The sequence below is a fragment of the Vombatus ursinus genome, unplaced genomic scaffold (genome assembly GCF_900497805.2).
Source record: "Vombatus ursinus unplaced genomic scaffold, bare-nosed wombat genome assembly UNPS02009062.1, whole genome shotgun sequence".
NCBI classification, from domain to species: Eukaryota; Metazoa; Chordata; class Mammalia; order Diprotodontia; family Vombatidae; genus Vombatus; species Vombatus ursinus.
Genome location: NW_020948840.1, coordinates 2,794,372 through 2,821,694, shown reverse-complemented (window position 1 = coordinate 2,821,694; position 27,323 = coordinate 2,794,372). Strand labels below are relative to the sequence as shown.

Here is a 27,323-nt window from a genome sequence, read left to right as displayed (position 1 = left end):
CATCTTGTAGAAAAAAAAGAAGAAGAAACAATTTTCTCTTTTCTTCTCTCCCTCCCCCTTCCCACTCCCATGAATATCATCCAGTATTTTTCCACTAAGAGTTATGGCTTGTCAGGTAGACACAATGTCATTCTGCCCAAGCAGGGATAATGTAAGGGAAATGAAATATTTAAAATGATTTCTTGATGATTATTGAATTTTTAATTCCTGGATTGCTACTGGGACTTGGCAGCTACTGGATTTTGAATCCATTTTATTGTTAGTTAACTGGATCTGGAGCTGGAAGTTTTCATTTTTAACTGACAGGCATCTTGCAAGTTGCTTAGAATGTAAGCTCCTTGAGTATGATAGCCTTCGTTGTTCCTCTCCTCCTCCAAGCATTTATTCAGATCTGCACATATCTCAAGTGCAGAATAATGTGCTAGGTACTGAGGGAGATACAAAAATAAATATTAAACTGTTGTTTTTTGTCTTTCATCACTTCCTTCTTCTGATTCTTTTTGCTCTCATTTATGAAAAATGTTCTCTTCTGTTCTCCTCCCCTATCTATAGAATCTGTCATTCAGTGTGTTAGCTATCATTATTGTATCATCCATAAATTTGAAAAGCATACCATCTGTGCCTTCATCCAAATCTTTGAAAAAAATATGAATAAAACAAGGCCTTGTGAAATTCCACTAGAAATTCTTTCTAAGTTGACATTGATCCACTAATCATCATTCTTTGGGTTCAGGCACTCAACCAAATCCAAATCTAGATTTGTCATCATTGAGACACAATATGGTATAGTGGAAAGAATGCTGGATTTGGATTCAGGAGACATGGGATAAAATCCTGGCTCCATCAAGAATTTGAGTTCTTAGAATCTAGGATTCCTCTTCTATAAAATGAGAGGGTTGAATAAGGCTAACTTTAAAGTCCCTTCTCACTTTAAATCTATAATCTTATGATTCTAAGTAGAGAGTAAATGTAGAATTTTTTCAAGGGAAGCTGTCCTGGCTCATGGCCCCTATGAGCTAATCTCAGCTTCAAGCTGAATAACTCAGTGTTAGATTTGGAACAAGGTTTGGTTTGGTTTGGTTTGGTTTGGTTTGGTTTGGTTTTTTTAATTTTGTGTTTCTCATTTTTCCTGCATTATCTACTTCTTTTGTCTGCTGTATTTTAATTTCAAAGATTCTGCTCAGCTCTGGTTCTCTCACCAGGAATGCTTGGAAGTCATTGTTTCTATTGAGAAATAGTATGTCATAGTGGACTCCATACAAAACTTGGAGTCAGGATGATCTAAGTTTGGATCTGGCTTCGCTTACTATCTAAGTGACCCTTGGAAAGGTACTAAATCTCTTTAAAGTTCAATTTTCCTCACCTATAAAATGAGGGAGGTAGACTTTCCAGCTCTAAATTTATTCTTATGTTAAAAATTGTTATGTTATGTTATGTTAAAAATTCTTTTCCTTTCACAGGATTAAGCTCATTTTTATAGGATAAATTATTCTTGGGTTTATTTATCTTCTGCTTTTTGGTACAATTTTATTCCACTCTTTTCTTTCCTTTACATATATGCTACATAATCTCCTTTGACTCTGTTCCTTGAATTTGGTTTGTCTCTGGAGTTTGATAAATACATTTCTGGGTTGTGTTGAATTTGGTGTTTCTTTTGGGTGATCTGTGGATTCTGTCAATTTTCAATTTGTCCTCTGATTCCAGTAGTTTAGATCTGTGTTCTTTTATGATTTCTTTAAAGATAGTGTTCAAGATTTTTGTTGTTGTTGTTTTATTGTGCTTTGGAGAGGAGGGGATAACTGCTAAGGTCTCTTCTCATTGTTTTTTCTGTATCAGTCTTTTTTTTTAAAGTTATAAATTTAAAGTTACTAAGATTCTGTGGAATAATAGTCAAGACACTGTGGGAAAGAAGGACTCACCAGGAAAATAGAAGTTTCCCTTGTCAGCAACCTTAAATTCATTTCCCTTCTGCAAGAGCTTATGGACAAGTTGAATGCTTGTAGTTTCTGTATTTGATCACAGAATCTACTTAATATATGCATTTTCTATGCAGTGAAATAAAGCTATCCTATATCCCATACACATATTGTATTATCAGAATCTCTATCAGGGACTTGGAAACCTTGTTATCCACATTCGGGGAACCAAGACATAAACTACATGTATGCTTTATTTTGGAGGTTTTCCTGAATTAAGTCCAGGTAGGGGAAAAGAATCAAAAGTAAGCAACCTCTTAGTGACCAGCCCCCAGAATCAGACTCAGTTTGTGTGAACTCCAAATCCTTGGGAAGTACTAGGCCATAGGATTCATGATAGAGAAAACTGAGACTCAATGGGGAAGATTGTAAAGGTACTAAATTGCAAAGCCATCTTTCAGACCGAGGTCTTCACACTCCAAGCCAGTGTCCCTTTCCCTACATCATCTGTCTCCACATAAATGAATAAATGAAAACCTGCAAAACTATTATGCTGTCATGAGTTTTAATTGAATTGTACATACTGTAGCCTGGTGGATCTGAGTCTTTGCCCAAGTACTGATTCCCTGGTTACCTGATATTTTTTTTAACACGAACATCTCCTCACCCCTACCACTGTTATTACCACACACAGATACACACACATACACACACACACATACACACTTACTTCTCCCTAATCTCTCCTTTTTCCTAGGAAGATATGAAGTTTATCCTCATATTAGCTTTCAGCTACAGTCCTTCCATATCTATTGTTACTGCTTCTTTGGGGGGTTTTGGAAAATAGCAACTTTCCCCTCTCTTCAACTCTTGGTTTGAAGTAGTTACTATAATACCTAGCTAGCCAGAGAATATTTTCGGTAATAATCTGACTTCTCCTTTGCACTCTTTACTACCTCACCCACCCCATCCCACCTTTTTTTTGTTCTTCCTTCCTCACCTCTAATTCAGCTATCTGCAGAGGAATAACCAGAGCTTTCCATAGTTCTTCATAATCTGGCTCCACTCTACTTCTTGCATGTTATTCTCATTGATGTGGACAAAGAGCTGATCTCCATAGCCAGGAAAACCTGAGTCCTGCCTTTGATAGGTACTAGCTATATAACCCTGGGCAGCTCTAGATCCAGCTAATAAATGATCAAATTAATTCAAAATTCAGTAGCTGCCATGTCATCAGAAGTAAAATTTGAACCCAGATCTTCTGACTTCTGAGTCAATGCTCTTTCCATTGTGCTGACTTATATCAAAGTCCCCCAGTTCTATTTGGACAGCGACAAATAAGCCAGGGAGAAGTAGGAAATCCTGGAAATGAGACAGGTACTTTGTGTCAGAAGGGAGGCTCTGATACAGTTATTGTATGTTTCCGTGACTTTACTTATTTCCACTTGAGGGGATTTCTTTCTGGGAGCTGAGCTTGATTCTTCTGTTATATGTGTGCTCAGGTCAGACTACTACTCCATGTAAAAATAGTATTGAAAATCCAGAGGCTTCCTTACTATACCCCAAATGACACACCTGTAACTTACATAGCTCTGGATGCCTGACTTGAATGTCTTTCATAGACAATCAAGGGAGCTCAGCAGCTGATAATTCTGTAGCACAACAGGGTTTTCTTTGTAGGTAGGTGACTTCGTCATTGTCTGGCTATGGGTTTTGTGGTGATTGCTTTTTCATGAGGGAGTAGTAGAAAACGTACACATAAACATTTTGAGGGAAAAGAACTTCCTTTCCTTCTTCTGAAAAATAGATTCCTGTTTCTCCATGACACTTCTTCAAAACTTATTTATTCATTCATTCAACAAACACTAATTGAGCACCTTCTGTGTTCAAGGCCTATTCTAGGTCCAGATTTTGTGTGTGAGACTCTATGTGTATAAAGATGTATGTGAGTGCATATGCATACATATTCATATAGATACATGTGCATTTATGTGTGTGCATATATATATACATATATATGTATTTCAAATATCTTGTATCTTCTTTTAAAGAGAAAAATCTCTTAATTAACATTTAAATAAGTCTTCTTAATGTGGTAGGGATTTTTAACTTTATAATCTATGACCCTGGGCTGAAGGTTTTAGGTTTGCACAAACTGAGTTCAATCTTGGGGGCTTATGAAAAAAATAATTACAACTTTTTAGTTTGTTTTGCCTCCATCCTGAGGACCTTTGTATATAGCCTGGGCCTAGGTCTCCATAGACATAGGTAAAATGTCTCCAACTCTTAGATAAGCATCTAAGAGAATAATGCATATATGCTACAGAAATATTTCACCCCACAGAAAATGCCAAACAACATGAAAAATTCATAGAAGACATCACAAAAATAGAGTTGTTATAAATAGTACATACAGGACCTTTTCCTTTTTCTTTGATCTCTTTGGGAAATAAGCCTGGGGTATTGTCAGATGAGAGGGTATGTATAGTGAGTAACTTTTTGCATAGATCCAAATTGCTTCCTAGGATGGCTGGACCAAGTGACAGTGAAACCAGAAGTTCAATGACAAAAGGAATGGTTTCAAAGAAATGTGGGAAGACTAGTATGAACTGATGAAGAGTAAAATAAGAACAGGAGAATAATTGACAATTTAACAACAACATTGTAAGAATTCACAAGATTGAAAGACTTAAGAACTCTGATAAATGCAATGATCAAGCATTATTCTAAAGGACTCAACAATGAAAAATGCTATTCACCTCCTGACAAAGGCAATGGACTGAATATGGAGAATGCATTTTTGGGCGTGGCCATTGTGGGAATTGGTTTTGCTTGACAGTATATTTGTTATAAAAATTTTGTTTACCTTTTCTTTTTTTATCACAGATCAGGTGGGAAAGAAAAGAAATAAATGATTTTGAACAAAAAAAAATTCATAGAAGCCTAGAAACAGGTGATACTTTCCAGTGAGTCCTCTATTCTACTTCCTCCCCCAAGATCTGTATAAGTCTTCAACTTTGTGGCACTACACTCAATATTTGGAATCTTCATGGAAGTGAAACAAATTTGGAGTAGCTAGAGCAGTAGCACCCTTCCCCATCCAACTCAGGTCAAAGTAAGTATTGGGGAACAAAATCCCAATGTTTTGCTCACATATCTTGGCTCAGGCCCTTTATGTTCCTCTAGCATTAAGGTCACATGATAAATCCTGAATCTAGGAACACTTGATGCTTTTCCAGAAGACTGGATTTAGGAGCTCCCACTACTTAGCCCTAGAGTTAGCCTCTCTACAACTACCTTCTCTCCAGGAAAAAGGTTATGTCAATGCCTCTCCAAAGCTAAGAAAGCCAATAATTTGGGGGTCCAGGTACACAGAGTCCAGGACCTATACCTGGGAAACTCAGTCATCTTCTCCTGGGACCAAGCAGTTAGGAGGCTCCAGCATCTCATTGAGGCCTCTTAGATTAATAGGTGAGAGTATGTAGAACTGTAACAAGCCTCTGACCCAAGGTTGCCATTAACATTTGAGGGAAGCAAGTGTGTGTACAGGTTCAAAGGCTTTCTCCTCTGCCCCCAAGCATTCGTCTCTGGATTCTGGTCTATGGTGTGATCTCTCTCTGGATCTCTTCAGAAGAGGTCCCCTAAGTTCTGGTTTCTCTCTTTAATAGACCCAGCACAAGGAGTGACTTCAAGCCACAACAATGTAAACCAACCAATTGCAACAGTAGAATCATTTTAGTAAATCCATCAAATTGCTGCACCCCACCTAATGTAAATGATACAATTTTACATTCTTAAACCTTAATCAGGTAGGAATGTATCTCTATTAAATCAAATCAATCAAAGGCATTTCAACAAAGTGTGAAAAGACTTTGATCAATTTAAAAGCATATTAAAAATGTTTGGATTGGCTGAGGAAATTTGGAAAGACTTCATCAGCCTTTTATAAAATATCAAGAAAAGTTGAGTCTGAAGCAGAGTCAAAATTGATCAGTGGAGAATAGTGAGAGCTGCTTGCCTGTGACAGAAGAGAACATTGCAAATTTTGGAGATCCAAAAAACTCTTTTTCTTCCCATCAACATCTTAGCTTCATTTATAGCATAGTTGAGAAGCTGCAACAGGAGCCAGGCTAGACTAGTTGAAGGCTCACCACCCTACAAAGAGCTTAGCAGAAAACTACAGCATACCTAACGGGAGCATCCAGCAAAAGGACTTCTCAGAGCTCTGACTTACTTCTTTGCCATATGCATTCTCTCAGCTGGAGCTCACTTTCTTTTGATCTCTATCTGTACTTATGGGAAAATGTGTCACAATTCTCTTTTCTTTGGGGTAGGGAGAATGTATTGCACCAACTATTCTTACCTTAATGCCTTAGTAAATACCCCTTTCTAAAAACTGTCTGAATGATTAATAGATATCATCTGTAATTATGGCAGGAAGTACACCAGTGGGAGCTCATGAGTAATATAGTATTAGAAAGATACCTTCCACCTCCTCAGAGTTAAACCTAGATAACTTGAGAGGAAAGCTCTGGGGACCCTACTTCTCAGTGTGATTGGGAGTTGGAATTTTTAGGGTAGTCACATTAAAGCATGTTACATAATTCATCCCTAATAGATAAGACTTAGTCACTCTAACTCAATCTTAATTCCAAGGTATTAATGAGTCACCAAGTAAACAAATACTAGAATATCTTCTGTGCTCTCAAAGAGATACCACAGTTTCAATAGGAAGACAGACTCAAAGTCTCAAACAAAGGATCACATGCCTGCAAAACCCCTCTGCTTAGAGCAAAACAAAGTTTTCTGGGAATATGCTTTGAGATGTAGGTTTCAGAATAGATCTGCTTTTGCTTCCTAATGTTCATACCATTCCTTTTCTCATGGCCTGTGGCAAAATACTATGATTCTATAGCCCTCTCCCTTATCTAAGTCCTCCACACACTTCAAAATACCAATTCAATCCTACCTCCCCATGAAGGTTTCACAGATGCTCCAGACAACAATGAGAGGAAGCCAAGAGTTGTAACAAGGGTAAGCCCATGGAACATGTGCTCTGGCTCCATTGGGATGGACATATACCTTTGTACGAGCATGTACCCAACCTCATGGAGTATGCATCATGTGCTCAATCTGACATACTGGAAAGAGCACTGGATTTGGAGTCAATAGCTGTGGATTTTGCTACTCAGTAGGTATGTGGTTTCCCCTTTCTGGCACTCAGTTTCCTCATCTGTAAAATAAGGGCCTGGACTAAACCATCTCTATGCTAGCTTGTGACTCTCCCTCTGACTCCTCATAGCACTTACTCTCTCCATCATTTCTTGGATTTATTAGCTACCTTTTCCTATTAAGATAATGAGAGATCTAGAAAGGACTTTGCAGATTATCCAGTATGAATGCTGCACTTTACATATAAGGAAACTGAGACACAGAAAGGAAAAATGGTTTGCTTGAGGACCCAGGGCTAGAAAGTGACTAAGCTTAGCCTCAAACTTCAATCTTCTAATGCTAGGTATGTTGCTCTTTTTACTATCCCACCGTCTACCATCTCCTCAACTAAATTATAAATTCCTTGAGGCTGGAGACATTACCTTATACATCTTTGTATCACCTGGACCTAGGATAAAGCCTTAAACCCAATTGACACTCAATAAAAGTTTCTTGTTGATTAACTGAAGGTTTATATCCCCATCCTAATCCAGCTCCCCACCAGAGACAACAAACAACATCTTCTGTTCAAATGTATTTTTTATTTAAACAGACTTTGGAGACATCTTGTATGCAAGTAAATCTAACCAGAGACAGGCAAAATGGTCATGATTCTTAAAATGACAGGCTATATTCTAAAGACAGCACTTGGCATATTCCCCCTGTAGGTGTCTTAAAGAGTTTATTTTCTGCAGGATTTTCATTTTAGGCTTCAATGAGCAATGGGCAAATCACATTCCTTATCTCTATTACTGTTTACATATCAACTGAAAACCTCCCTGTAATTGCAGGCAGTTTTTGTATTTTATGGAGGGAGATTATAGCCCTAATGCTCTAGCACTGCAGGTGCACCAACTCTCTCAATATCTTGCTTTATTTTCTAGCATCCTCACTGGCTTCTTTGTTTCTGCTCCAGCAACTGTGGCTCAGATAACAAGGACCAATACTGCTCCTCTGTACTCGCTCCCATGGTGTTGGGCCATTCTTATAATACAATACAAAGGCAACTTATTTGGACCCATTATCAGCAAGAATAACAATAACAAAAAGCCAGGTTTTAGATTCCCAAGCCAACTCTTAGGGAAGCACCATCACTTCTGAGACAGTAAAGGACTAAAACATTCCTGTACTTCGTCTAATTGAAGAAATTTCAGTTAAATAATCAAATTCGTTGCCTCCATTGACCCACAGCTGCCAGGTATATTTTGGCTCAGGTGAGCAAAATCTAGTAATCATAGAATTTAGAGCTGGAAATCACCTTTGTCTGACCCCTTTATTTTATAGTGGAGGAAACTGAGGCCCAGATAGGTTCAAGGACTTTTTCAAGGTCATGTAGCCATTAACTGTCAAGATTTGAACACAGCTCTTTTAACTCAAAATCCTGTGTTCTTTCTACTATACTAAGTGCTTCTAAGTCACTATTCACTATTTCAAAACCTATCTTGCCTAATACAATTTGTAGCTGATAGAATGGCTGATTCAAATTCAAAGGCATTTCTATTGAGGAACTCATTTTCTCAGCACTTTCCACAATAAGGGCAAGTTTCCTTCTAGAGCAGAAGTCCTTAACCTGAGGCTCATGGACAGATTTCAGAGGGTCTGTGAATCTACATGTGAAAAATTACATCTTTATTTTCACTGGCCTAAATTGAAATTTAGCATGTCAAGAGTCCATAGGTTTTACCAGATTGCTAAAACAGTCCATGACACACACACACAAACACAAAGCTTAAGAATCCCTGTTCTAGAGAGAACCAATAGATATTTTGCACATGTGATGAAACACATACACACAAAAAAAAATTGCAGAATCTCAGAGTTAGAAGGGAAGCTTATTCTGCTCTCAGATACCTGCAACTGCTAGTGTAAGACACTGCTCTTTTTCAGGTTGCTGAAAGGGGCAGAGAAAGAATATTTACATCTAAAAAAAATGATGCAATCGACATGTATCAGATAGAATGTTGAGTAGAGACATAGAATCTTCTGAGGACCAGATAGACACATTCCCCTCAGATGAATATATTAAGAGAACCCGTTTGAAGGCAAAGGTAAGAAAAATAAGGTTAACACAGGAAGAGTCCCAAGAAATCAGAGACAAGACATGGAAGGCTTCCAGTTGAGACAGTTGACTCCTCTGCTGATTTGTTGGGAACTTACTTATTGATTGGATGAGTGGCTCTGCTTTTCTTATTGACGGAAGGAAGAATGAAGAAGCTTCTGGTAGTTCATTGAAAGAGAGTTGAGACCTGCTGCTATGTGAAGAACAATCAGGTCTCTCCTTACTTCTTTCTCTTCTGGCTACCTCTCCCTATAGTTTCTTCTCAAAACTGCCCCTCCCCTGCTTTATCCTAATGTCTAATGTCTTGAATCAGAATCTCCTGATGTTTGGTAACTCATCTTTATCTCATGACATAAAACTCAAGAAATCTATCTTCCCATTAGTTATGAACCTAACAGTTATATAATCATTTTTGCAGTGTCTGGTTATTTGATTTATGATTATATCTGTTATATCCTATAAAGCTCTAAAAACGTAAACATGCAAATGAGCCAATTGACCACAAATCCCTATTGACATCACTACCTCGGTCACTGCTCTACATTCAAATAGGTCCTCTCAGTATGTTCATCTGAAAGACGGCTCTCTATCTGATCTTCATAATAGTTTGTGATTCTCTTCACCTTTCACCTGAAAGACTTTCTTAATGTATTGATTTACATCATTTTTCCTTAAACTAGTTGTTTTTTCCCCAACTCAGTAACCAAATTTTTCATATAAAAAGGAAGCTATTCATTTTATTGAACTGAAATTTACCTCTTTAGATTCCAGGTACCACTCAGGATTTCTGAGGCTGACATTAGTTTTTTGCCAGGCAGAGTCATAACTAGGAGTTCTTTTGTGTGAAACTAGCCTCACAAGGGAAGAAATCATGAACTGCTGCTATTGGTAAGCCACTGCATAAAGGCAGCTACCAAGAGAGGGAGTGGGGTTAAGAAGGTTAGGGAAAACTCATGTGAAATGTGAGGATTGAGTCTCAGCACCTCGCACACCACATCTTAAAAGCATCATCCTTATCAGCATTAAATAACTGGATGAGTTTCTTGAAATTCACTCATAGTTGGGCCTAGTTGTAGTGGGATGGTTGTGTCCCATCCCTTCTCCCAGAGAGTCTAGCTTAAACCCTGGGAGAAAAGATAATTATCTCCAACTCTCATTCCTCAGGAAGAGTTGTGGAAGGAAGGAAGGAAGGAAGGAAGGAAGGAAGGAAGGAAGGAAGGAAGGAAGGAAAGAGTAAAAATACATTAAACACTTATAGTGTGCCAGGCACTGTCCTAAGAGTTTTCTAAATGTTATTGCATTTGATTTTCACAACAGTTGAGAGAGGGAATGGAAATGAATACACATTTTTTAAGTGCCTAAAGTGTGCTAGGCAGTGTTTTACAAATATTATTTTATTTTATCCAAAACCATGTTAGGTAAGTGCTAGCATGATCTCCATTTTACAATTGAAAAAACTGAGGCATGCAGAGGTTTAAGTCTTACCCAGGGTCACACAGATCAGAGGTCAGATTTGAACTCACAGACTCTAGCACTTCATCTGCTGTACCACCTAGCTACCACAGCTACCTAGCTACATATAGCTACATAGAGTAGCAATCACCTTAGTAGATCCTAAGATGATATGAAAATATGTAGCGATAGGTGTGATCATGCTGTTGGTATGGAGTGGAGGAGAAACTGTGACAAAGGGACAGAGAGATGAGGACTTCTGCAGAGGATGTATCTCCCTCCGTCTAAATTTCAGCACCTACCTCAAAGCTACAGTTTCCCTGCTTCTTCAAAATGTTACTCCCACTAGGGAGGGCCTTTGCATGTCTTTGTGCCTTTCTTCCTTTTCCTCAATCCCAAGCCAATCATTACTCCTTAGCAAGGGGTTTATGAATTTTAAGAGAAAGAATACAAAGCTGCTACCATGTACAAAATGGTGTATTTCAATCTAGTTACCCTGTCTAGGACCCTGCGTTAGCAGGCTATTCTGATGCTAGCTTATTGACTGGGTTAGAGTTTGGACTCTACAGTAGCCACACTGAACCCTGTCCACCTATGACAGGTCTCCAGCACCTCTACTTGGCAGTTCAGAGACCATTTAGTTTCTCATAGCTACCCAGGAGGTCACTGTAGCAGCTCTTGGCCTAGCCCCATGGTTCAAATGGGACTAAAGATCCTCGACCCTGACCCTTCCACAATTCCTCAGCACATCATAGTTTCAAGTACCCAGTTCAGACACAAAGGACCTCTGATACAGCCTCATGGAGCATAACCCAACTACTGATACAGACTCTCAGAGCACTAACCCTTCATGGGGCATCCTGAAGGGAGCCATCAGTTCACCAGGGATAAACACTGCTCAATAGCCTTTGTAGCATGTCCCACCCTGCTGTGCCTAATAAGTCCCTCCCTCAATGGAGCTGCTTTGAGTACTGCCCAACAGCTTTTGCAGACCTGGTAGCCCCCCATCCTGGGTACCTGGGAGCCATGCCCAACTGCTTCTTTCACAGCAGGTGGGTACCCTGCCATGCTTGACTAGAACCAAAGATGATGCAACAGATATTCCTCTCATCACCCTACTGAGCTGGACTAGGACCACCTTACAGCAGCTGGAAGTTTCATACTCTGCCTTCTCACCCCTCCCCCTTGGAAAGCAAACACTAGAATATGCCACAGCAGTATACAAGTTACAGCCACAATCTGAAGTGTACTCCAGGGTCCCACCTTGGCCCACTCCTGCAGTAGGTCTGAAGCCTCTCTAACAATGGGAGTTCTTGCAGCAGCTTACCCAACCCTAGTGAAAGGGAGAGGTTCCACACAAGCTACTATAGTCACTTCTGAGCTCCACTCTCCCATCCAGAAGGACATCACCAACTCCAATTTGAAATTTGACCTTGAGCTGAGCCTGGAACCCTGGACTTCTTGACTATACAGGGCACATACTATCATATACCATTCTGCCTCTCATTTCTCCTGTACTGATTACTCATTACTGTAGGATGTCCTACGCAGTAGACTAAGTTCTCATGGTCTTGCCCTCACTTTCTCTTCTCTTTTTCCTCTCTTTGGTCCCCCTCACAGAATTGCAAGATTTCAGGTGCTCAGAGACCCTTCTAGTACAACCCATACCACTCCTCCCATCCCTGCCAAGAATCCCCTCTATAATATATTCAACAAGTACTTATGTGGCCTTCTACTTGAAGATGGGTTCCAGTGAGGGAGATCCACTATCCACCTAAGGAGATAAGCTATCGTAAGTTTATGATAAGCATATGATATGCTATCATAACTTTATGATAGCTCTAATTGTTAGAATGTTTTTCCTGGCCTCAAACCTGAATCTGTCTCTTCCTTCCTTTGTTCCTCATTCAACATGCCCTTCCTCCCTAAACAGAATAAATCTCATTTCTCTTCCAGATGAGAAAGCCTTTCTAGCAGTTGAAGACTGCTAGCATGTCTCCTCAACTTTCCTCTTCTCTGGACTAAACATTCAAAGTTCCTTCAACCTATCCTCTTATGACACAGCCCTATAGACATTCACCATTCTGCCTTGCCTTCTTCTAGATACTTGATAGCCAATCAAAGTCTTTTATAAAATATGATGCTCAGGTGGAACACACTACTCCAAATATTATCTAACCAGGGCCCAGTACATCATTATTATGACCTCTTTATTCCTGGACACTGTGCCTTTCATATTGCACAAATTGCATTAACTTAACTTTTTTTGGCTTCTCTCTCTCTCTCTCTCTCTCTCTCTCCCCTTGCCTCCTTCCTCCCTTCCATCTTTGTATCTTCCTTTCCTCTCTCTGTCTTTCCTTTCTCCCACCCTTCATTCTTTTCATTCCTTCTCTTCCCCACCTCTTTTCTTCCATTTCCTCTACCTTTCTCCCCCTCCCTCTCTGTTCTCTCTTTACCCTCTCTGTCCCCCTCCCCAAACCTCATGTAGATATATCCTGTGAATATTTTTAAAAATCAGCTTGTCTTTCTCAAACTCTGACTTCTAGAAATATAAAATGTGTGAATGGAACAGCAGAAGGAGAACACAGCAACACCTTAGGTGCTAAAACGACAGCCTATTGGATGATTTGTTGATGGTAAAGGTGTCAGGGTGTCCCTGTTGACACATGACTTTAAAAAGTCAGATTCAAAAGAAAAAAAATGTTTTTAGTTTCCACTGCATCTGTGGTCAGCATCCCCTTGATTCTTGGCTTATTCATGGCTTTGCTGGATTTCTACCTGTCAAGTCTTTGGTTGCATCTATGTCTATGGTTTCTGGCTTATTGGTCTGTTTGCTTCTAAAATGAATTCTGGCGAAATATAAGGCAGGTAATTTTTTTTTATTTTTTGAGATTTTTTTTTATTATTCTCCATTTACTTGCAGTTTATAGTTATTTAGTAGGAGCGTACTGTTTCTTGAACATAGAATATTTTTTGTTTTCTACCAATTACATGTTAAAACAATTTTTAACATTAAGTATTGAGTTCCAAATCCTATCCCTTCCTCCTTCCCCTCTTCTCCCTACTCCCTGAGATGGTAAGCAATCCAGTCTAGTTTACACATGTGCAATCATGTAAAACTTTTCTATATTAATCATTCTGTACAAGAAGACTAGGAAAGAAAGGAAGGAAGGAAGGAAAGGGGAAAGGAAAGAAGGAAAGAAGGAAGAGAGAAAGAGAGACATAAATGGCATCCTTCAGTCTATATTCAGACAGTTTCAGTTCCTTCTCTGGAGGCAGATAGCATGCTTCATCATGAATCCTTTGGATATATCTTGGGTCATTGTACTGCTGAGAAAAGCTAAGTCATTCACAATTCTTCGTCAAACAATATTGCTGTTACTCTGTTCAATGTTCTCCTGGTTCTGCTCACTTCACTTTGCATCAGTTCAGAACATGGATTATTTTTAATTTATTTTTTTGATCAACAAAAATCCACCTTCTCTTCTCTCCTACCCTATTTCATGCATCTACCCCATAGTTGAGAAAGGAAAACAAAATCTCTGGTGCAAATATGTACAGTTAAGCAAAATAAATTTGCACATTGGTCATGCCAAAAAGAAGTCTCATTTTGTACTCTGCATCTCATACCTCTCTATCAGACTATGAAGCATGGTTCATTAGTCCTCTGGAATTGTGCTTGGTCATTATGCTGATCAGAGTTCTTAAGTCTTTCAAAGTTATTTGACTTTATCATATTGTTGCCTTTGTATAAGTTACTTTCCTGGTTCTTCTCACTTTACTCTGCATCAGCTTATATTTGTTTTCCCAGGTTTCTCTGAAACTATCCCCTTCATAACTTCTTACAACATAATAGTATTCCTATACATTTATATGCCATAGCTTGCTCAGTCTTTCCTAACTGATGGGCATCTCCCTTGGTTTCTAATTCTTTGCCATTACAAGGGATACAAATATTTTTGTACATCCTTAGAATTTGTTTTTCTTAGGACTAATCCCTCCCTTAACCTACCCTCCCTCTAATTTCCCCTTCTCCCTTCTCCCCTTTCCCCCCTATTTCCTTGTTTACTGAAATGTATTTCTGTACCCAACTGTGTATGTACAGGTGTGTATATTCTTCCCTCCTTTGATAAATTCAAAGGAAATGAGATTCAAGTATCAGTTGTTCTCCAACCCCTTTCCTCACTGTTTGTATAGACTTCTACTTGCATACCCCAATTGTGTGAGATACTTTTCCCTTTTTTCTCTTTCCCCACCTTTAGTATATTCCCTTTCCCTTCTTCTTTTAAGATTATCAAGATAAATAACTCCCAGGTCTTCTTCCTAATCAGAAACCTTCTATGACCACTAATGATTATAGGGTTCAGAGGGGATACATTTATTATCTCCTCAAATTAGAATGTAAGCATTTTATCTTTGTTTAGTCCCTTATGATTGTTTATTCATGTTTACCTTTTTTATATTTCTCTTGATTCTTACACTTGCACTTCAAAATGTCTATGTGGCCCTGGTTTTTTCATTAAAAATGCTCAGAAATCTTCCATTTCATTAAAAGACAAAGAATTCTGAGGACTTGGAAGGAGTGACTAAAATACTGTTAAGATTATTTATGTGTGGAAGTTAATCTGAATGCAAATAGTTTCTAAGCAAGTTCAGTTGACTGAATTCATCTTCAATGTCAACTTTTAATAATTAAAAATATCTTGTGATCATTGCATCATGACTATGCATGTTTGTAGAGATAGAATAAAGGGTTGTACATATAGAATCAATAGTGGACTCAGGATTTTACATCAGTGTTTCCAAATCTCTTAGTTTAGAAGGATCTATTTCTTAAATTATATATGATTGGCTTCTGAGTACAAAAGTGTTAGGGGCCAGGATACTGGGGAAACTGGCAGGCTTGAGTAAACCACCACATATCCACACCACTAACTGGGGCTGTTGTGAGCCAACAAGGAATAAAGCAGACCTGAAGCAACTTGAGTTAACTTTGCCTGAAGATGAACTGGTACCTAGCTGTGGATCATTTGTGCAAAGAGTATTGAAACAGCTTTAGAACTTTGAGCTTCTGTGATATGAGTTCTGTGATATGAGCAGCTAGGTGGCACAATAGATAGATTTCTGAGCCTGGAATCAGAAAGACTCATCTTCCTGAGTTCAAATCCAGCTTCAGGAACTTACTAGCTGTGTAACCCTGTCACTTAACCTGTTTGCCTCAGTTTCCTCATCTGTAAAATGAGCTAGAGAAGGAAATGGCAAACCACTCCTGTATGCTTGCCAAGAAAACCCCTAGTGGGGTCATGAAGAGTCAGACTCGACTGAACGACAAAACCTCTATGATATCTTTCTTATTTCTTTTGCCACTACCCTGGTTCAACCTCTAAGTAAGGCATTATTGGACTATCCCAGTTACTTCCAAATTAGGATTGTCTGCAGTCAGACACATACTTTTCTAAATCCTTCCTTCTAAGTGTAGCCAGATGAATTTTTCTAATGTATACTTCTGATCATATCATTGCACTGTTCAAAAGACTTTAATTACACTCCAGTGTCTCATTAATGAAATTCATACTCTTTAGCTTGATGCATTAGTCCAGCTCTATGTCTCAAAGAATAGTAGTAATATTCATGGGGAATACCTCTAATCTAATTATGGGGTCTATCAATAGAATAGAATTCAAACCATTGAAAGAACATTCACATAAAAAGGATACAAAGAGATGTGTTTTTCATCTCATCACCACCTTTGGGTAGCAATCTAAGTCTTATTTGAGGAAATAACATCATACATGCAACTACAAACTATGGTCCATGGACCAAATCCAAACTTCTATATGTTTTTGTACAACCCATAAACTAAGAATTCTTAGAATTAAAATTTGCTGACCTGCTATAACTGCCTCTGAACTCTTATGATACTAATTATCTATACCATTTCTTTGGCTTTTAATTACATATATCTTGTATTCCCAAAGAGATCACAAGGTCTTCAAGATAAATATGTCTCATCCATACTTATCTCTGCTTCTTTACTATGCCTAATCAGTGCTGAGCATGTGATAGCCACTCAGTATGGATGATATTGATTGACCTAGTCTCATCTGGTCCCAAAGCATTTGTTGAGCACTTTCACTGCTGAATCTTTCACACGAATATGCAGAAAGGTAGTGTGGTGCAGTGAAGAGATCCCTGAAAGTGGGCTTAGAAAACTGGCTCTGTCCCAGGTTTGCTATTAATTCTCCATGCAACTTTGGGCAAAGCATTCTGTAAATAAATGAATGAGAAAGAGTTCATTGAGTATTTGCTGTGTACAAAGCACTATGCTAAGTGCTAGGGATACAAATAGAAAAGTAATATAATCTCTGCTCTCAAGGAGCTTACATACTAATAGGAGGAAACCACACACTTACACACACACACACACACACACACACACACACACACACATACAAACACACAAGGTTTCAACTACAAGTCAGATAGAGAGACCCAATAGTCCTTAGAATACTGTGGTTAAGCAAATAGTAATACATCTTCTTTAGTGTCATTTCCATTAATAAAACCATATCTCTCTTGGCTTCAGTTTCCTTAACTGTAAAAGGGGGGTTGAACTATAAATCAATAAATTAATGATTGAGTAAGCATTTATTAAGTGTCTGCTATGTGACAGGTACTGACCTTGTCACTAAAATACAAATACAAATACAAAAGTGGGATAATCTCTGCTTTCAAGGAGCACAGAAGGCAGAGAGTTCTGGCCTGGGAAGTCGCAAGGTTTGTGAGTGAAGCCATAGGGTAGTTGTTTGTCACAAACTTGCCCATAGCAATGGTATCATAACCTTGCTTCCACTCAAGCTTGGGGGAGTTTGCCTGCTGCTGCAGACAATGATGTGAGTCATGACTGGTGGACAGAATGCTGAATGCAATACTTATGATCTGAGTAAGGAAATTATTGAATTAGTACCAGAGACATTCTTAGAAAAATACACATGGAATGAAAGGCTGCAGACATGTATAGGAAGCCGACTCTTCAACATTTCTGATTTCCATTCCTTAGAGAATGAAGAAAATAGATTTCACCTTTGGTAAAATCAGGCTCTCTTTCCTGGTTTGAGTTGAGATCTTATTTCATTTCCAGTTGAAGAGCTCATTCATTCTTGTATTCTTCAGTATATTCTAATTTGTATAAATTCTGCAATTTCTATTTGATGTTTTTCTTGGATAGATAGGAATAACGACTTATGATGATCTTTAGTGCAACTAGCATTTGGTAAGAAGTAGTCAAGACAACAAATGTAAATAAGCTAAGGGCTACCATTTCCCTTAAGAGCAATAAGGAAAGTGATTTTTGTTCTGAACTGATCATTCCTTAAGATAACTATATTTGAAGAAGGCAGATAGATGTAACACTATTTCAAAACCCTTCTAGGAGACTACAGAACTGAGTGTCAAGCCCCGAAGTGCTCCTGGGGTCTTCATGCCTCTTGACCTCAGACCTCTGATACAGACCTCAGACACATCCCTCTGATCCATTCCTCTCTTTCAGAAGCAGGCCAGACCTCGGATCACCTGTATCAATACTGCACACAAATTGTCAATATATTTAGACAACCCAAATGAGCATATCTATTATGGTAGTATTGATCTGATTCCTTTTTCTAGTAGCAAAAGAAAGAGGTGACATGCTGAGTAGCCCCTGGTTTCTTAATAGATAGGATGTGAAGCAATGTCTGGAACTAGCTAGCTATGGTAAGGCAGTTGAGTTTTGACTCACCAACCAGTTTGGGATGCTCAGTCACAGGGTAAAATACTCAAGCTGAGTGGATTAATTCCCCTAGGTTATACAAGGTCTCTAGAAATTCTATTTTCAAAGATGATTAGGGAAAAAAGGAAAAAAATCAATGTGTTCTAAAATATTTATAGCAGCTCTGTTGGTGGTGACAAGAACTAGGAATTGTGGGGACGCCCATCAACTAGGGAATGGCTGAACAAGTTGTAGTATATGATTGTGATGTAATACTACTATGCTATAAGAAACGATGAGCACTAGATGCTCAGATTCTTTAAGAGTCTAGCTAATATGGTGGATCTTCAATAAACCTTGTCTTTGGCTAAAAAAAAAAAAAGAAATGATGAGCTTGTTGATTGTAGAAAAACATGGCTAGATTTGCATGAAATAATGAAGAGTGAAATGAGCAGAACCAAGAGAACATTGTATACAGTAACAGCAATACTGTTTTAAAAAGCAACTATGAGCAACTAAGTCATTTTGCCTATGATAAATACCCAAATTAGCTACAAAAGACCTATGAAGGAAGATGCTATCTGCAGCCATTGATAGAATTGATAAATAAAGGTATGTATAGAATGATATATATATATAGATATATATATTTATATCTATATATCTCTATATATATTTCAATGTTTTAAAAGTCTTGAGCAGGAGAATTACTTTTTCTGATGAAGAGGCTACAGCAGCAGAGTTTATGTTAAGAGCCCATGCTGATTAGTCTATGACTTTCTACTGGATACACATGAAGCATGGCATGGTGCCAGATAGATATGGAAGATAAATTGAGTTTTCACTTGCTGAACCATCTAGATAGCTCAGGACCAAAACATATAACATCTAAGGTTCCCTTATAACTAAATCCTAAGACCACTAAAATAGCTAAGTACGCATACTCTTGCAACATGATACATAAAACGCAGAATGCGTTGTCAGTCACATGAGCATTCTGTTCCTATATGGCTTGCTCAATCCTGACTCTCTAGCCTCTGCTCATTTCTCCCTCCCCCCCCCTGCCCAGTGACTGGATTTCCCTGGTATCTTGACCCAGATTGCTCACCTCTGTTTCAGATTTCAGAATTAATTTTCCTTGCCACCACCACATCCTATACTCCTAGACTGTACCTCCAAGCTGCCAATGGATGAAGGTAGGTACCCTTGCCTCCCAGGACTACCTTTTTCAACTCCTGCAAAGGGAACATGCGACTGCTGGCCGCTTTGTCCAAGTGATCACCACAAAACACTTATTTTGTTCTGTTAAAAGCCAACATCCTAGTGATGAACTGTTGAATGATACATGCTGGAAATGTTCAGTATTTATGGTTCCCATGGAAAACATGGTGTCAATAATAGTGATCTATAGGATCCCATTCAAAATATTTATCTTTCCTCAAGTGGGCTCCCTCTTTATGCCTAAGCATGAAGGCTTAGATATATGAATTATAGCTATTCACCAAACTGGTTGTCAGAACTTAAAGAAAATATGCTTCATGTGAAGAAAATTCCATATCCAGAATTCCAGGCAGAGGATAGAAATAGGAACAATGGGCAAAAGGTCCAAAGCGAAAAAACTTGATTTGATTTAAGGAAAATCTTCTTTATAATTTGAACTATCCAAAAGTGAATGGACTGACTCAGGTGGTATTGAGCTCCCCTTCAAGACTTAACTCAAATCCCATTTTATATGGCAGACATTCCTCCTGCCCATTCCCCTACTTATACAGTGTCTTCCCTCTGACATTACCTACCATCTAATCTTTCATTTACATAGTTATTTGTACATTGTCTCCCCATTTAGAATATGAACTCCTAAAGTCAGAGAACCTTTCTTAGTACCCTCAGTGCTTAACACTCTTCCTGACACGTAGTAAGAGCTATATGCTGTGCTAAGCACTCGGGGTACAAGGTAATAAAAGCTTGTTGTGAGCAAGTAATAAGTGCTTGTTGGCTGATTGAATGACTTAGAGGTCTTTAAAACAAAGGCTAGTTGACCACTTGTCAGGCACATTATAGAGAAATTTGGGTTTTTGTTATGTTTTTATTTTTCAGAATAGGTTGGACTAGATGACTGTTCAAATCCCTTCTGAAATTCTAAAATCCTGTTAATGAGAAGTCACAGGAGTGTCTTAAGTGACTTGCCCAGGGCCACACAGTTAGGAAGTGTCTAAGGTTAGATAGAGCTCAGGTTTTTCTGGCTCCAAATCCAGTGTTCTGTGCATGTTGCCACCTAGCTGCCCATGACATCAGAATACCTGAGCTCCCATTGGCTTTACTGCTTATCGTCAAAGGGATCTGGCCGAGTCATTAAATTTCTCTGAGACTTAACTACGACATCTGTAAAATGAGGGGACTGGGCTAGATGTTGTCTCCGTTTGCTGCCAGGTCCAAATCTCTAATCCTTAGAAACAAGATAGAATTTAATTCTTCCAGGGTCAGTGTGAAAGAATTAGAAACAAAATATGCCCCTACACTGCACACACATGGTTTCTTCTTGACTGACATGTTTATCATTCTTATTCCACATAATTGGAACAAACTGTCTCAAAACCAGTTGGATGTGTAAACCCAAGTATCCATAAAATTCATTGTTAGGACTTGTGCATCCCTTGGAATATCTAAGTGAACTAAGCTTCCTATGGGAAAATGTTAAGGGTTAGGAAACCTGGAACAGCTCAGCATCTGCCCTTTAGTATCTGTGTCTTATGCCTTTGACTTGAGTATTTTTATCTCCATGTATTTGAAATTTTCAGAAGTTAAATCTGAAGTTCCCTGATGGTTTTGAGTCAGCTTTTTTAATAGCGACTCTTGAGTGAAAATTGGGCTGGAGTGTGGGTGGCTGTTAAGGGTGCCTCATTTCCATATCAGAAAGCTTGCTGCCCACACAGCAGATTTTAGTAGCTTTTGAAGCGGGACCTGATTTTGCCTTTCAGCTGCTATTAAAAAGGGGGGGGGGGGGGGGGGTGGAGAGGAGAAGAGCCCTAAAGCTGACAAGATTGATGGAAAGGTAAATATATAGACATCGTTTTCCTGAGGGAAAAGCCTTCTTCCTTGAACATCTAAAACCTTACTCCTTGCTCTATCTTAAAACAACCAATAAATCAATAAGCATTTATTGAGGGCCTACTATATGCCAGACACTATGTAGAGAGCTAGGGATACTAAGATAGAAATGAAATAGTCCCTGCCTTCAAGGACCTTATATTTCTATTGAGGGAGCCTATATACCTATCTATCATTTATCTGTCTTGTCTATTAATCAATCTATCATCTATTTATCAGTGTATATGTGTGTGTGTGTGTGTGTGTGTGTGTGTGTGTGTGTATGTGTGTAGCTAGATGGCACAGTGAGTAGAGTGCTGGGTCCAGAGTCAGGAAAATCTGAGTTCAAATCTGACCTCAGACACTAGCTGTGTGACCCTGGCCAAATCACTTAATTCTGTTTACCTCAGTTTCCTCATTTGTAAAATTAGCTGGAGAAGGAAATGGCAAACCACTCCAGTATCTACCCAAATGGGGTCATGAAAAGTCGAACACAATTGAAAAACAGCTAAACAATAATGACTTATTTGTAAGGTAATTTGGAGAAGAAGGGCATGAGGACTTTCACTCAAAGACAGATGATACGATGCAGCTAGATGGCACAGTGGAGAGTGCTGGTCTGGGAGTCAGGAAGACCTGAGTTCAAATCCAGCCTCAGATACTTACTAACTGTAATCCTTGACAAGTCACTAATCTCTCTTTGCCTCAGTTTCCTCAACTATCAAATAGAGATAATTAAAGCACCTACTTCAAAGGACTGAGGTAAAGATCAAATAAGATAAATATTTGTAAAGCTCTTAGCACAATGCGTGGCACATGATAGCACTTACGAAATATTTATTCCTTTCTCTTTTCTAATAGAAAATAATAACTAGTTTTATATAGAACTTTAAAGTGTGCCAAGTGTTTTACATATATTATCTCATTTGATTCTCATGCCAACCTTATAAAGTAGGTACTCTTATTACTCCCTTTTACAAATGAAGAAACCAAGGCAGAGAGGCTAAGTGACTTGCCCAAGGTCACACAGTTAGGAAGTGTCTGGGATTAAATATGAACTCAGATTCTTCTGGTTTTGAATCCAGTTCTCTATACATTGGGCCACCTTGCTGCCTGGGACATCAGGAGGTTCACATTTACTCTCAAGCTCCCATGACCATAGATTTAAAGATGGTAGGGACTTTAGGTTTTTCTAAATCCAACCCCATCATTCTATAGATAAGAGATTTGAGTTGCAGAAAGGTTAAGTTCCTTACTCAAGGTCATGTAGGCAATGATGTCAGAGTCAGGATTTGAAAAAAAAATTCTCTAACTGAAAATCTAGTACTCTTCCCACCATGCTACACAGCTTCAGCACAGTTTGTGGGATGGAAAATAAAGGATGTGAGGGTGGAACTTAGTGTACTCTGTCCCTAGCAGACAGCCTTATCAGTGTGTAAGTTAGAATCAGTGTTGTGTAGTAGCAAGAGAAATGGCCATCAAGTTAAAAAACCTGAATTGTGGCCTGACTTCAAAACCCCCTGGTCACGTGACTTTGTGCAAGTCACCTAAACTCCAAAGGCCTCAATCTCCCCATATGTAAAATGATACTAACAACACTTGCACTAAAAACCTCACAGATTTCTTGTGAAGAAAGTGTTTGGCAAACCAGAAAGGACTGTTTAAATACCATAATACTTCAATCAATCAACAAACATTTATTAAGCCTACTGTGTGTCAAGTACTGTGCTTAGCACTAGAGACACAAAAAGAGACAAAAGACAATCCCTTCCCTCAAGGAGCTTACAATCTAAGTCTGCAATTCTACAAAGGAGTTATGACTCCATTGCTGTGCATTTTCCCACCACTGGCACAAATTACAACTTCTGCTGTAACAGCTAGTCTTTCTTGGTTGTTGTGGCTAAAAAAGGCCTCTATAGATAGGAGGTATTATCATTAACCTTAAAATTTAAGAGCTGGAAGGGACCCTAGAAATCATCTAGTCTAACCCTTATCCAGAGGAGGAAGCCAAGGAAGCCAATAGGCAAAGGGGTGGGGGCAGAGATAGAATATTTCAGGCATGGTGAACAGTCAATGGAAAGGCACAAAGACAGACAATAGAACATCCTGTTTGAGGAAAAACCAGAAAAGCAATATCTCTGGATTATAAAATATGTGAAAGGGAAAAAAATGTAAGAAGACTGGAAAGGTAGGAAAGGGGCAGATTGTGAAGGCCTTTAAGAGCTCTATAGAGGATTTTATATTTTATGCTTGGAAATAATATGGAAAACTAACTGAGTTTACTGAGTAAAGTGTGATGTGGTCAGACTTTAAGAAAATCACTTTGGAAACCGAGTGGAGGCTAGATGGAGTGGGGAGAGGCTTGAGGAAGGGAGTTCAATGAACATGCTATTGTAATAGTCCAGGAGTGAAATGTTGAAAACCTGCACCAAGGTGATGGCTGGGTGAGAGAAGAAAAGGGGACCAACCAGAGAGATGTTGTTGTTGTTCATTCTTCGTTCTCAAAGAGGACCAATGACATCAGGAGAGGGAGGTCTTGAATTGCAAGTGCATTGGATTTAAGTGAGACTGGGCTGTGCAAAGTCATCAGCCTCACTCTCTCCTCCAGAGTCATTGAAGTCCAGTGGCAAGACTTAGGTCAGGATGACTGATGATGGCCCCCAACAAGAGAGACATTGTGAAAATAAAGAACAAGACGTGGCAGCAGACTGTCTGTATGTGGTGAACAAAAATGAGAAGTTGAGTAGGACATCTAGTTTTAAAGTCAAGGTGACTAGGAGGATGGTGATACTGTCAACAGTAACTGGAAAGTTTGACAGAGGGGAGAAATTGGGGGAAAAAGATAATGAAGAAAAGATTAAGAGCATAATTCTGTCATGCCAGGTTTTCTGCCTGTTCTCCCACGTCTCTTGGAAAAAGGATGAACCTATTCCATCATGCACCAGCCTCCTCCTACCTTTGAGCTAAAAGAAGAGAACACCATTTCATCATACCAGGTCTTCTACCTGGTTTCCAACCTCCCAAGGGAAGAGGAGAAATGTCATTTCATTGAGCATCTGACTTCTTCCTTTCAGAGAAGAAGAGAAGAGCCATTCAATCAAGTCCCCAGATTGATCTCCTGCCATGAAGGAAAGAAAGTAATACCATCCTTTCAGCTCCCACCAGTTGTGCCTTCATCCAAACTAACTGGCCCTGAGAAAACTCCACCCTGAGGCCAAACCCTTATGGACAATGAACTTATTTCTCAATGACTAACAACTACCTCCTAGCCATACTCTCCCTAAGCTGGTGATTTTGATCTCTATTGCTGTCATCATTCAAATCTAGTTCTCCATCCTCTGCTGCCTGATTCATTATTTCCATTCCCCTCAAACCAACACCCCCACCACATAACAATCTAAAGCTACCAACCCTCTCCTCTATACTCTCTAGAATCCCTGTTCTGTGGGTAACAACTTTGCTTTTATATTAAATCTACTCTCTCCAAATTTACTGATAATATCTTAATGACCAAATCCAATGGCATTTTCTCAGTCCTCATTCTTCTTGACCCCTCTGTAGAATTAGACATTTAAATTTCCCTCTACTCTTTGTTATTCTCTTTTCACTAGGCTTTTATGATACTACTCTTTCCTGTTTCTCCTCCTACCTATCTAACCACTTATTCTTTGCTGATCTTTATCCATATCATGCTAATTAAGTCATTAATTGTGGGTGCCCTATAGGGATATGTCTTGGGTCCTTTTTTTCTCCTTTGCAGGATCTTCTTCCAAATCACTCCCTCTAACCATAGGTTTCCATGAAGGTTCTGTCCTGGGCTCTCTTCTTTTCTCCCTCTGTATTACTTCTCTTAGTGATCTCATCAGTTCCCATGGATTTAATGAACATCTCTGTGCTGATGATTCTCAAATCTAACTTACCCTAAACTGTCTGGTGACCTGCAATCTCATCCCCAAATGCCTTTCAGATATCTCAGACGACTGGTTCAGTAGACATCTGGAACTCAATATGTCCAAAACAGAACTCATTACCTTTACCCCCCAAAACCTCTGCCCCTCCTAACTTTTTTTTGACTGTAGAGGCCAACACAATCTTCCCAGTCCCTCAGGTTCACAACTTACATTTTCCTCAATTTCTCACTATCTCTCACCCCACTCCTATATCCAATCCGTTTCCAAGGCCTGTCATTTTCACCTTTGCAATATCTCTCAAATACACTCCCTTCTCTCCTGACAGTGCCACACTCCAGTGCAGGCCCTGATCCCCTGATACCTGGATTATTTCAATAGCCTTCTGGTAAATATGTCTGCCTCAAGTCTCTCCCCACTCCAATCCATCCTCCTTTCAGTCACTAAAGTGATTTTTCAAACACACAGGTCCAATCATGTTACACCATTCTCCCACTCAATAAACTCCAGTGCTTCCTATTGCCTCTAGGATCAAATACAAAATGTTCCATTTGGCATTCAAAGTCCTTTATAACCTACCTCTTTCCTACCTCTCCAGACTTATTACATCTTATTTCTTACCATACACTGATCCAGTGATACTGGCCTCCTGACCACAAAAAAAAAAAAAAAGATACTCAATGTCTTCACTGCAAGCATATTCTCTGTTTGTCCTCCATATCTAAAACACTCTCCCACTTCCACTCCAACTACTGACCTACCTGGCTTCCTTTGAATCCCAGTTAAAACCATACCTTCTACAGGAAGCCTTCCCCAGTCCCTCTTCTTCTTTTTTTTTTTTTGAGACAGTCAGGGTTGAGAGGTCACACGACTAGTTAAGTATCTGAGGCTAGATTTGAACTCAGGTCCTCCTGACTTTAGGGCTGGTGCTCTATCCACTGCACCACCTAGCTGCCCCAACCCCATTCTGCCCTCTATCCCTCTTAATTCCAATGCCTTCCCTCTCTTTATTATCTCCTATTTATCCTGTATATAGCTTGCTTTGTATATATTTGTTTCCATGATATCTCCCCAATAAATTGTAAGCTCCTTTAGGGCAGAAACTTTCACCTTTTTTTGTATGGACAGTGTTTAGCACAGTGCCTGGCACATAGTAGGTGCTGAATAAATGTCTATTAATTGATTGATAATGTTTCTCAATCATCTATCAGGTACAAAGCCCTGTGCTTCTTGCTTGGGAAAATACAAGGTATGACACAAATCCTACCTTCAAAGAGTTTTCCTTCCAATAAGGGGATGAGACACAAACTAATGCACATCATTACATATTAAGTGATCTAAGTGTGAGCTCAAAGTCTCTTTAGGATTCAGCTGGCCATATATGCCTAAGAAAGACTTGGAATGTGACTAAGCCCTCTGGGTTGAACTTTGACCCCATGGCTTTCTTTTACCTATTCACCTACTTGGAAGAGGGGAAGGGACTTGGCAATGAAAACATTGGGGTGCCTGGAATATCAGAGTTGTTTGATATTTGCTGGATAAATACCAAATTGCCCTTACATGAATGACAACCAAGTGTAGATTAGATTTCAGATATTAAAATGAAAGTTATACAGAACATTCACTATAAACTAGAGTAAGGTCAACCACAGAGACAAACATTTAACAACTAGGAAATTCAATCCAAAGAAAAGATTAATCTTGAGGGCATTATTTATCTGTCAGGACTCTGTTCTTTGTCCTAAGGAGCTTGTTACCCAGAGCAAAGAATCTTCTTCTTGCTCTGACCAAGCCTTCTGATCAAGACTATGGGAAAAATGGACGTGACACTATACAAAGGGGGGAAAACTGAGAAGTTTCCTACAGTTGAAATAAGGGTGGTATCTGTCTAAAAGATCTTTTGAATCAAAAAATCTTAACAGAGCCCACTCTTCCTATGATGA

At 39.0% G+C, this 27,323-nt stretch overlaps 1 long non-coding RNA gene across 5 annotated transcripts in view; it reads left to right on the top strand.

Moving 5' to 3' along the window:
* LOC114034560 overlaps positions 1-25,820 on the top strand; it is a 57,362-nt gene extending 31,542 nt beyond the window's left edge. For all 5 annotated transcript variants that reach the window (XR_003568121.1, XR_003568122.1, XR_003568118.1 and 2 more), the window contains 2 exons: positions 19,505-19,581; positions 24,356-25,820. This is a non-coding gene — a long non-coding RNA (uncharacterized LOC114034560). The remainder of the gene's footprint in view (positions 1-19,504; positions 19,582-24,355) is intronic.
* The last annotated feature ends 1,503 nt before the right edge of the window (positions 25,821-27,323 follow it).